This window comes from Mastomys coucha, unplaced genomic scaffold (assembly GCF_008632895.1).
Source record: "Mastomys coucha isolate ucsf_1 unplaced genomic scaffold, UCSF_Mcou_1 pScaffold2, whole genome shotgun sequence".
Lineage (NCBI taxonomy): Eukaryota > Metazoa > Chordata > Mammalia > Rodentia > Muridae > Mastomys > Mastomys coucha.
The window spans coordinates 3,461,667-3,473,572 of record NW_022196902.1 but is presented as its reverse complement, the minus strand read 5'-3'; the positions used below and the strand labels follow the sequence as shown (position 1 = coordinate 3,473,572).

At 35.5% G+C, this 11,906-nt stretch overlaps 1 protein-coding gene across 5 annotated transcripts in view; it reads left to right on the top strand.

The window, feature by feature from the left end:
* Nucleotides 1–11,906, top strand: part of Grm1 (glutamate metabotropic receptor 1) — a 443,300-nt gene that overhangs the window by 65,192 nt on the left and 366,202 nt on the right. Inside the window, exon 1 of one of the 5 annotated variants that reach the window (XM_031380376.1) lies at nucleotides 9,383–9,592. The exons of the other annotated variants lie outside the window; for them this stretch is intronic. The gene's annotated coding sequence lies outside the window, so the exon portion shown is untranslated. Of the gene's footprint in view, nucleotides 1–9,382; nucleotides 9,593–11,906 lie in introns of those variants that run through there. 5 annotated transcript variants of the gene reach the window in all.

Below are 11,906 nucleotides of genomic sequence, written 5' to 3'. Positions count from 1 at the left end.
CCACAATTTCTGTATCCACTCCTCTGTTGAGGGACATCTGGGTTGTTTCCAGGTTCTGGCTATTAAGAAGTTGTAAGCTATATTCTGCTATTTGAAGCTTGTTGATCTATTAGTTTTATGATGAGTGTTTGTGTTGTTTCGTTGTTGTTAATTATGAATTTACCTGCTGAACTTTATTATGAGTATTTTTGTGAGCATGTAATTTTGTTTTATTTTGGCCAATATCTAACAGTAAGCCATATCAGGCATACTTGTGACAAATGTTCCCTTTGAAGGTTGGACCTTCTTCCAGTTATATTGTCAATATTTTCTTCATATTGTTCTCATCACCTGGTTTTTCAGTCTTTATAGTCTCTATAACCCTGTGGTGTCCGTGTTTGTGACCGTATCTCACTGGACTTTCACTGATAACCCCATCATGTTCAATGTGGTGCCAGAGGATTGGCATATTTGTTTTTATGAAGTGACTATTCAAGAATTTGGCCCCTTAAACAATTAAGCTAATAGTCAATTTATTATGCAAGTTCTGTATGTCCTTTACTGTATATGTTCAATGTCTGCCTGCATCTGTCACAAATGCTTCTCTATGTTGCTTACCTTTTCATTTTCTGTGATTTTTTGGGGGGGGAGCAGATGTTTGTAATTTTTCTGAAGTCTGGTATGCATGTTTTCTTTTATGATTAGTATCTTTTGTGTCTGAGAGAACCATTTTATGTCTCACAGTCAGAGAGATGTTGCTCTCTACTTTCTTCTAAAAGACTCAGTAGCCTTTGCTGGCACTTGAATAATCGTACAGAACAGTTCACTTTGGCCAACCTGCAGCTTCATAACAATGTACTCAACCATCAACTTCAACTTCATGAGCACCATTGATGCCATCTCTCAAGAGACTTTGCATTGTTTATGCAGCCACTCCTTGTATTTCTCTCACAGAGGAACAGCCTACTTTTACCAATATTTTTTTTTTTTTGCTAGTGTCTGGGCTGGATTTCCAAACCATTTGCATTTCAGTTGAAACACAATGGTTTCTTTTACTCCTGGACCATTATGGTTCCTCTTCAGGGACTATCTTCTCATCAATGTTTCCCCATCTTCATCTAGGTAATCCCTGTTTGTCCCTCAGTTTGTCCCTTGTTATGGTTGTTTCTACACTGGACCATAGGTACCAGAAATGCTTCTTATTTGACTCCAAGTTCCTGAATTTTGTCTGATTCCAAGAAATCAGTATCTTTGTCATTATGGTGTCTTCAGTATTCAACAAAACTCTTTCCCAACAAAAAGAGTTATAAACTGTCTTAGATGGTAAATAGTTTGGGGGCAGATAGCCCTGGGACCTGCAAATACTTATTCTTTGTGTTTACAATCAATAAATGCTTATTTTTCACAACATTTAAGCAAATTAGTGCATATTTGTTATATCAATTTTAGAAAAGACTAAAAATGAAATAATTTATTATATTAATTTCTGCAAGTAATAAGTTGATATTTTGATACAATTTCAATATAGTCTTTTTAGCTCTTAGTGTCTTGCATGCTATTTAACAACAAAATAGATCAAATAGCAGAAAATGGTTCTAAATGTCCACAAGTATTTCTTAAACATCATCAAAATATACCCATATATAAGTGTAGCCAAAAATATTGATGAAGTTTGAAGAAATACCCATGTTTTTACATGTGTAGATTGGTATTTCTTTTGGAAGCCATTGATACCACAATTGGTCGAGTGTGTTTGGAACTGCTTTTCTGAATTTCTTATATAGCCAAATAAATACTATTTCCTCAAAGTTAAAACTTTTTATCCAAAATGGATCCCCTTCATACATTCCTAGTTACTGAGCTCTGGAGCCTATTTTAAATTTGGAAGATTCAATCATAGGCAAGACAGCTTCCTCTTTTCAAATGTCCCATTTTCTATTATTTAAGAGTGTTAAGGGCACTTCCTCCATTTTCATAAAATTAATTCTACATGCAAAAGATGAAAAATTTCTATGAGTAATGGTATAAAAATAATGAATTGAAATTTGTTATTTTCAAAAATATTCTAAAGTACTCATTAATGGCCACATAGTTGGAACAGGTCATTCTTTTGAAAGCAAGGACAATAATCGTGAATGAGATTAGGTGAAGCAAACACTTTTCGAACTTAGTAAGTGTTGCTTTACTGTATCATGTCATTTAAAAGTATTTAATAAAAAACCTTTTTAAAGTTTCTTCTTTAACTTGTGCTTTTATGAATAAATTATCTTTAAAATGGATTTTGAAGATGATAAAATACATATCAAAATACAATAAAAGACAAGAGAAAATTGATGCACATTTTTTATGAAGTGAAAGGTGTGCCCTAAAGCATAGGAAAACACACATTGTTTTATTAGACAAAGCACGAGTAGAGAAATATATGAAATTTTATCAATGGCTTTAATTAACAATCACATCAAAAATACCCAAGAAACTTATATTTTAAAAATGGTATGTTTCACACCAACAAGTAGCCTTTGTTTATACCAATGATAAGCTTGTGGTAACAATGAATCACCCTATTTATAGTAACTACACAAAAAATAAAAGGAATAAACTTACATAAGCTAATGAAAGACCTCTACAATGAAAATGTTGAGATATCAATGAAAGATATAGAAGAAGACACCAGAAAATGGAAATATCTCTCATGCTTATGAACCAGAACTGATAGTCCAGAAACAGCTATGCTACCAAAAACAGTCTTAGATTTAGTGCAACTGTTGGGGTTCAACACAACCCCAATAAAAATACCACAACCATCCTTCATATATATATATATATATATATATATATATATATCCCTTAACATTTATATAAAAGCAGAGATGATCAAGGATATCTAAAGCAAACCTGACAAAAATAATTGACAGAAGATATATTATATCTGATTTTAGTTATAAAGCCATAGTAATGAACATAGTATGAATTAACACAAAATCAAACATATAGGTTAATGAACTAGAATAGATAACCCAGACAAATGCCCTATGACCACAGCTACCCAAACTTTGATAAAGATCCTGAAAATATACACTGGAAAAAGAACAGCATCTTTAACAAACAATGCTAAGAAATCAACATGCAGAAACAAAATCATCTATCTATCTATCTATCTATCTATCTATCTATCTATCTATCTATCTATCTATCTATTTCTACCTATGTATGCATGTATGTATGTGTGTATGTATCTGTCTATCATCTCTATCATCTATATGCTATCATCTGTCTATCTATCTATCTATCTATCTATCTATCTATCTATCTATCTATTTCTATCTATGTATGTGTGTATGTATGCATGTATGTATGTGTATATGTATCTGTCTATCATCTCTATCATCTATATGCTATCATCTGTCTATCTATCTATCTATCTATCTATCTATCTATCTATCTATCTATTTCTACCTATGTATGTGTGTATGTATGCATGTATGTATGTGTGTATGTATCTGTCTATCATCTCTATCATCTATATGCTATCATCTGTCTATCTATCTATCTATCTATCTATCTATCTATCTATCTATCTATCCCTACTTCTCTTTTTGTACAAACCTCAATCCCAAATGGATCAAAGACCTCAACATAAACCCCACCAGACTGCTAGAGGAAAAACTGGGGTGTTTATTTCAACATATAGGCATAGGTAATGATTTTTTAAAAAGGACTCCTATAGCTAGATGAAATAAGAACAACAACAAACAAAAACAGAGTTTTGTAAAACTAAAAAGCTTCTATACATCAAAGGCAACTGTTAATTAAGTGAAGAGGAAGCCCATAGAAATCTTTGCCAGCTATATATCCCACAAAGGATTAGTATCTAGAATATACAAAGTATTCAAGGAATTAAAGACCAAGAAAAGAGAAAACTCAATTAAAAATGAACTACAGACATAAACAGAAAGTTTTCAAATGAATAAATATAAATGGCTAGAAAACTTTTAAAAAGTTAACATCCTCAGCCAGTAGAGAAATCAGATTAAAACAAATTTAATATTCTATCTAACCCAAAGGAGAATGGCTATTATTAAAAAATCAGTAACAACAAATGCACATAGGAAAATATCGTCTATACACTGTTGGTGGAGATGCAAACCAGTGAGGCCACCTTGAAAATTAGTCTGAAGATTTCTCAAATATTGAAAATTAAATTTCAGTATGATCTAAGCCTGGGTATTTACTCAAATGACTTTACTTTATTACAGGCATACCTGCTTATTTATTCATTGCTACTATTCACAGTAGTTAGGAAATAGCAGCAGGCTAGATGACTAACAACTGAAAAATTAATAAGGAAGATGTAATAGAAATATACACAATGGAATATTAATTAGCTGTAAATAAAAATTAAATTATTAAAAATTCAGGGAAATGGGTAGAACTGAAAAAATTATTCTAAGTGAAGTAGCCCAGGCTCAAAAGGACAAATGATATTTGATCTATCTCATATAAGGATCCCAGCTTCAACTCTTTAGTATGGAGATGTAGGATAGGATGTAGATAAACTTGTTAAGGTAGTTTGAAGAAACCACTTGGAAGGCAGGACATGACCATCTGTGCAAATGAGGCTTTACTGTTGGAAAGCAGTGGATATCCTACTGTTTTCTGAGTGGAATTAAGATCCATTCCATGTGGGGATGGGGTGAGGGCAATACTGTAAGGTAACAACACAGATATGGGAAGGTAGTAAGCCCATGTGGAGAGCATATTTCTGGGTTAACTAAGCTGATACAGCAGCAGACTACCTTCTTATACCCATTAAAAAAGTGCTCCTAGCCTTAATCAGAGAAATCTGCCCTACAAGAAACAGTGGGGAGTGCAGAGCCAGAGCTGCTCCAAATGCAGAAAACAAGCTATGGAAGTCAGCCCTACCTTAAACAAGTCTTTTATACTACCCCTCTCAAGCTTAGGGAATGTTGCAGAGAGTGGAGCAGGAAGTTTGTAAATGCCTGTAGATAGAGCAGCAACTGTAGTTATGTGCGCTGGGCCACACAAAACTAGCTTTATCAACAGTTGGTCAAAGAACAAGGAGGGGCTCACAGCATCCTACCCCTTGCCGCTGATCTACTGGCTATTAGTAGATTCTGCAAGAAGAAATTATTGTCTTTAGTTGTATCCCCTCTACTGACTGTCATAGCTTCTAATAGATAGCTCCATACTCGTGTTCACACAGAAGACCCTGGCTAATATTTGTGGGTCACAAAACAAAATGAATAGACACAAGTTTTAGAGAAATATTTATATTTTTATTATTATAAAAAATTTAAAAAATTAAAGATGAACCCTCATTAACAACAAACTACGTGTTTACTGTAGACAGCTCCTTAAGCATCTTTGGGTAAATGGAAGTCAGAGTTTCTTACTCACTGGCTCCCTATCTGACCTTTCTTCCTAACATGTAGAGTTACATGGTTTCATTCCGGGAGATGTCAACAATCAAATGACTTTGGGTGTCAGGTTGAACAACTTAGATATTCTTCTATTGAAAACTGGCTTCTATTACAGGTTTGGAGGCAAGTAATTGAAAGGAGAAAGACTGTCAGGTAAATGATTATTTTAGGGATTGAAGAGACAACAGCCATGCTGTTGAATTTCTTCTAAAGTAGGACCACAACGAAGCGTTGTTTACCCAGAGACAACATTTTAATATGTTGCATAGGTGAAATTGTGAAACAAAGCCTTTCCTAGTGGAGGTATTTATTGTTACCTGAAAATTTAGATACTTTTCTTGCTAATTGTTCAAAAGTTGGCTGCGAGACTGTGGAAGTAGGTTACCGCCTTTATTAGAACTGTTATAAAAGATGGCTATTTTAAGCAAATAGAACATTCACCTGGAATGTTTGTGCCCTCACCAGATGAAAGGCTCAGAGGGGAAGAATTCACACTCGTTGTCTTTATTACTTAAGCTTCTACTAAGCAGAGATGATGAGTTCAGAGCTTAAGGAATTGTTAAAATAAGTATCACATAGCACAATTCATATAAATGTTGTTTTTATTACATACTGCTTATGAATTTGGATTGAAGGTGGTGTGATGTAACTCTGTCTATAATTTTTCCTAAGCTCAGGTAAAGATCAAATTCTTGCTGTTTCAGTTGTCCTATTTCTAAGGCTATTAAAATATTTCTATCTTATGCCATAATGATCCTGAAAATATTTTCAAATGGTATTTTCAAGTTATATAGCTACAACATCAGATGAAGAGTATGTTTCAATTATTTACTACTTTCTTTTCTCATTATAAGTTTTTAAAATTTTGTTTGTTACCAGTCAACGTATGCAGAACAGTAAGGAAAAAGTTTTTTTGGGGGGTGGGTGGGGCGGGAGTGGGGTCAGGTTTGAAAAATATTTCACTGCTTCAAATGTCACAACATGCGAAATATGAATATGTTTTTAAAGAATTTAAATGCGAATTGGACTATCAGTTTACAGTTGAGGGAGAAGCAAGTAAAATAAGATAAAATAAAATCACTCTTCCTATGCAAAGTGAAAACTAAACTAGAGACCTGGTAGCCTGGCTTAAACCTTAGAGAAAGTCACTAATAGGAAATAATCATTTTAGTGTTTAAAAACAACACATTTATTCATTTGTTCAATGAATAAGCACATGCCATGAGTGAGATGTGGCAATATTACAGGGAATATAGCACAAAGTAAGAACAGACATTACAGTGCTTCCAGAATAATGGTGGTTGCCTCGTTCTTCTGAATCATATGTCAGAACTTCAAATAGTAATGTTTGGAGTGCTGAGAAAGAACAACATGTATCCGAACACATGTCTCCTAGTCCATCTGCAAGAGCAGAGAGTGCTTTGCTGTTTTTTAGCTGCATATGGTGGCTGATGCTTTCCATTTTATTTCTATGTATTGCCCTTGCCTAATAAATCACATCAGTAAAACAGTAGACTATATAGCAATTTGCACTCTTTTAGATCTTATGCCTTAAAACAGTTATCTTACTCCATTTATCAGCCAAGTTTACTTTTTTCAAAATATATTTATTCTTCTTTTCTGTGTATAAGTGTTTGTCTACATGAATGTCTATATACCATGCATTTTTCTGTCCCTGTAGAGGCTACAGAGCTCACTGGATCACCTAGAACTGAAGTTACAAATGGTTGTGAAGTTGCCAAACAGTTGCTGGAAATTGAACCCAGGTTTCCCATAGTAGCTGAAAATATTTTCATCCACTGAGCCATCTTTCCAGCCTCCCGATAATATTTTATGAAAATATTTTTACTTCTTGAAGGAGGAAGTTTTACCATATAATTGTATCTATGTGTTATTCATAGCAGAAAGCCCAGTCTTGATACGGCAATTTACTCCTCAATTTAACTGGAGTAGTTAACCAATTTCATTGGGGTCTGATATCCTGCTATGCTCATGAATTAAATGTTGGAATGTAAGAAATGTTATGTTAAGTCAATTGTCCACAAAGTAAGGTAGTTTATGGAAACGAATAATAGTTACTATATGTGACATTGATCTACCTTGAACATCCGTTCTAGTCCCTTAGTAATACATTACATATAATTTTTCCACAAATGAATTTTCTACAAAGACCTTCTTTGATCCCATTTCTATTTTCAGCCAGTGCTATCACTTTAGTAATGAGTTTATTATCTCTTGTGTATACTTCACTTCCATATTCCAATGACTGTGTAAACGTTAATTTTCAAAATGCCCACTAGAGTCCACTATAATTTCCAACACACACTTAATGTGCTCATTGCCTTTTCTTTTTGTTACATTTCTTGTTTCAAGGATTTTGAATTTTGACTGATTTTATGAGGAAATTTTAACATCTTTATTTATAATCTAGATTTATTCCTCCATAATATCTCTTATGGCAGAAATCAATGACAATTATGCATCTTCCAATAAAGAAACAGAGATTGGGGCTGGCGAGATGGCTCAGTGGGTAAGAGCACTCACTGTTCTTCCGAAGGTCCTGAGTTCGGATCCCAGCAACCACATGGTGGCTCACAACCACCTGTAATGAGATCTGACACCCTCTTCTGGGGTGTCTGAAGACAGCTACAGTGAATGATGCCGGAGCGAGTGGGGCCAAGTTCAGTTCCCAGTAGCCACACACATGATGGCTCATGGCCATCTGTACTGCTACAGTGTACTCATATACATAAATAAATAAAATAAATCTTAAAAAAAAAAAGAAACAGAGATTATCATGGACAGTATTTGCTTTGTTATCATATATTCATGTGATGAATATTATTATGTTGTATTTGTTTTTACAGTAGCATATGAACTAGTTTTTACTTATTTTAAGGCAGGGTGTGGAGGTTTGAATGACAAATATCTGCCACTAGCTCAGGTACTCAAATGCTTGCTCTCCAGTTGGTGGCATTGATTGAGGGTGTCTTAGTCAGTACTTGGTTGCTGTGAAGAGATACCATGACCACAGCAACTCATAAAAGAGAGCATTTAATAGGGGGAGGGTTGCTTATAGTTTCAGAGGGTCAGTCCATTATCATCATGGCAGGGAGCATGGCAGCAAGCATGATACTGGAACAGAAGCTGAGAGCTACCTCTGGTTCTACAAGCAGAGAAAAAGGAGATAGATAGATAGATAGATAGATAGATAGACAGATAGATAGATAGGTAGACCAACAAAGTCACTGCTCCTAATCTTTCTAATCCTCTGCTACTCTTTGATGACTAAGCATTCAAATATATGACCCTATAGGGGCCACTCTTATTTAGACTGCCACAGAGAGTTTTAGGGGTGTGGCCTTTCTAGAGGAAGTATGTCACTAGGGGGAGGGTTTTGAGATTACAGAGCTTCTATTTACTTCAGTTTGCTTGCTCTTTCTGCTTTGCTCTTGCGGTTGAAATTTAAAACAAACAAACAAACAAAACAAAACAAACAAGCAAAAATTGTGCACTTGAAAGTGCTCAATTGTGCTCCCTGCTCCTGCTTCCATGTCTGCTGCTTGCTGCCGTGCCTCCCCTCTATGATGGACCCTTTGTTCCTCTGGACCCATAAACCCAAATAAGGTCTTCCTTCTATAAGTTGCTTTGATGGTGGTGTTTTATCAAACCAACAGAATAGTAACTGATACTCTGTATGTGTCCCAGACAGGTCTAGAACTCATTATGTAGCCCAAGTTGACCTCAAACTCATGGCAACCCTCCTCTCCTAGCTTTCCAGCCCTGGGACTGTAGGCATGTACTATGGTGTGGAATCCTGCCTTCTATTGTAGGCTACTTATCAGATACTCTCTTAGTATTGTTTTTTTTTTTTTTGAAAATAGATTCTTTTTCTCTCACAGAATATACCTTAACCAGAGTTTTCCTTTTCTCTATTTCTCCCACCCCCCACCCCCAGGTTCCCTTTCCTCCAGACCAACTTCTTTGTTTTTCTTCAGAAAGGAGGAGGCCTCCAAGAGATAACAGTCAAACATGACAAAAGATGCTAAGACAACCAAAAGCCTTCCTGCCAGATGCTCTTTTGTTGGATCACTACTGCATCTTACATCAAATAGAGTTCCAAACCAAATAATGATGGCATTTTTGTGTACTACTAACAAATCATGTGTTAAGTATGCTATACTGTCCTTTCAGTACTGAATAAATATTAATACTCAGTGCTTTTCAGTTGATGCACTTGGATAAGATAGCAGTTGGATAAGATAGTATATTATGTTTATCCTGTGATTTGTTAGCAGTGTAAAATAATCTTATTAGTATCTTGCTTTTGAAAATCTTTTACTATAAAAAGTAATGAAGAAGAAAGATTAATTGATAATTTCAAGAGGCTGTATTTGAAATTAACTTATAATCCCCACAGTATATAATATGTATGTATGAATGTACACACTCACATACATATCATATACATTATAATATATATGTATAGTGTATGTGTATGCATGTGTGTGATATTAATGAAGATGATTCCCAGGTTTATCTTCTTTTCTTGAATGGATAGTTTTGACTTAGGATTTAAAATCAAATTTAAAACACCATTAAATTTTAACTTTTAATTAGCCTTCAATGGTAGACAGTCTTCTAAAGGGTAGCAATATGCTACATCAAAGACCTGAGCTTCAATGAATACGTAATGAAGGTAATCGTGGACTTCAGGGATATTGCTTTCTTTGATTTGGGGGGAAATCTTAGGTTACTTTTGTTTGATAAAACACCATGGCCAAAGCAACTCAGCTAGGAAAGGGTTTATTCAGTTTATATGTCCATACCACAGTTCACCATCAAAGGAAGTCAGGACAGGAACTCACATAGGGCAGGAACCTGGAGGCAGCCGCTAATACAAAGGCCAGGTAAGAACCCTTCTTACTCGCTTGCTCCCTGGGGATCTCTGAACCTACTTTCTTACAGAATCCAGGACTATCAGGCCAGAGATGGTATCACACAAAATGGCCTGGGTCCTCCACATAAATCACCTTCTAAGAAAATACTCTCTAGGTTTTTATACAACCCAATCTTATGAAGGCATTTTCTCAATTAAGGCCTCAATAGAGTCCTCTCTGATGACTCTAGCCTGTATCAAGTTGACATAAAACTAACCAGTAATACAGTTACTAACTTATATATAGAATATTATAACTGAGAAAAAGTTCAGAAAAATTACATTTAGCGATTATGAAGCCAGAATGACATGACTTAAAATTTAAGCTCAAATGGTTGTTAGAGGAAGTGAGATACAGCAAATACCTTTAGCTTGCTCTTCTGAAAATTCAGAGTGAATTTGCCCTGTCTGTAAAGATCCAATCTTATCTGTTCTTCATACCTTGGAGTAAATGCATAGTCTTTGCTGTTTTGGTTGGTTTTGTCTGTTTGTTTGTTTGTCTGTTTTTCCAGAACTGAGAACAGAGACCTTTTAATCTGTAGAGTGCACTCTTGCTTCAGCCCATTGTTCTTGGGAAAGAGGGGCAGGGATATCCTTTTTAGGTTGCCTAAGAATACTGTTTAGAAATGTCTGACACTTGAGGGAAATAAAAAACAAAAATAAAAAACCAGAACAGGAAGGCGGTCTGTTCTTGACTGGAGGCATCTCTCTTCACAACTTCTGACAGAGTACACAGTTGAAGATTTGCACTGCCCGATGTGGCCCATCCCCTTGGTTCCAACATGATAGCTTCTCTAATATCAAGATGAGGTAAACAAGGATGATCAAGGACCCCCACACAGGCTGGTTTCTGCTCAAGGAGCTTTAACTAAGAGTAAAAAAAACCTCTGTGTCATTTGCTTTCATCCTACGAAAAGAGCCAGAACTCATTCTGTCCAGCCACCCTCCCCCCAGAGGGACGTGATTTAAATTCCAGTTTTCATGCCATAAGACCTGTCGGGAAGGTGCTGGCAGTCTGGGAAGGATTTGGATAAGTGTTTTTCACTCCAGTGTTTTCATGTGACCTCTTGTTCTCAATTTAGATACAACTTGACCTGTAAAAGGTGGGAGCTGCTTGCCACATTTGGCTACTCCTGTTTTAGGATGTACATTTCCTTCTTCCCCTTGTCTCCTGCCATGAAATCTCTTCCCATCCTCTTTGCAACTTGCCAACAGAGCTTTGTCCCTAGGTAGATGTACACATACATTGTTTCACTTACTGTGTTCCTTATTTTCAGAGAGAGAGAAAAAAATCTGAGTCTCTAAGATAAATGCAAAGGATAACAATCCCCAAACCAGTCTAGGAGCCTCTCACTCCTCTGGCAAGACACTACTGATTATCTGTACGCTTGGTAGCCTCTTTAAGTCCTCTCAGACAGATAGCACAGTAGTTGAGAAATGACAGTCCCTGCATTCTCTAGCTTCTCCTCTTCCTCTATCAAATGATTTTTTTAAATACATTAGATATTAGACAAACCTTGGGTGACCTGCTTTTTTTTTTTTTTTTT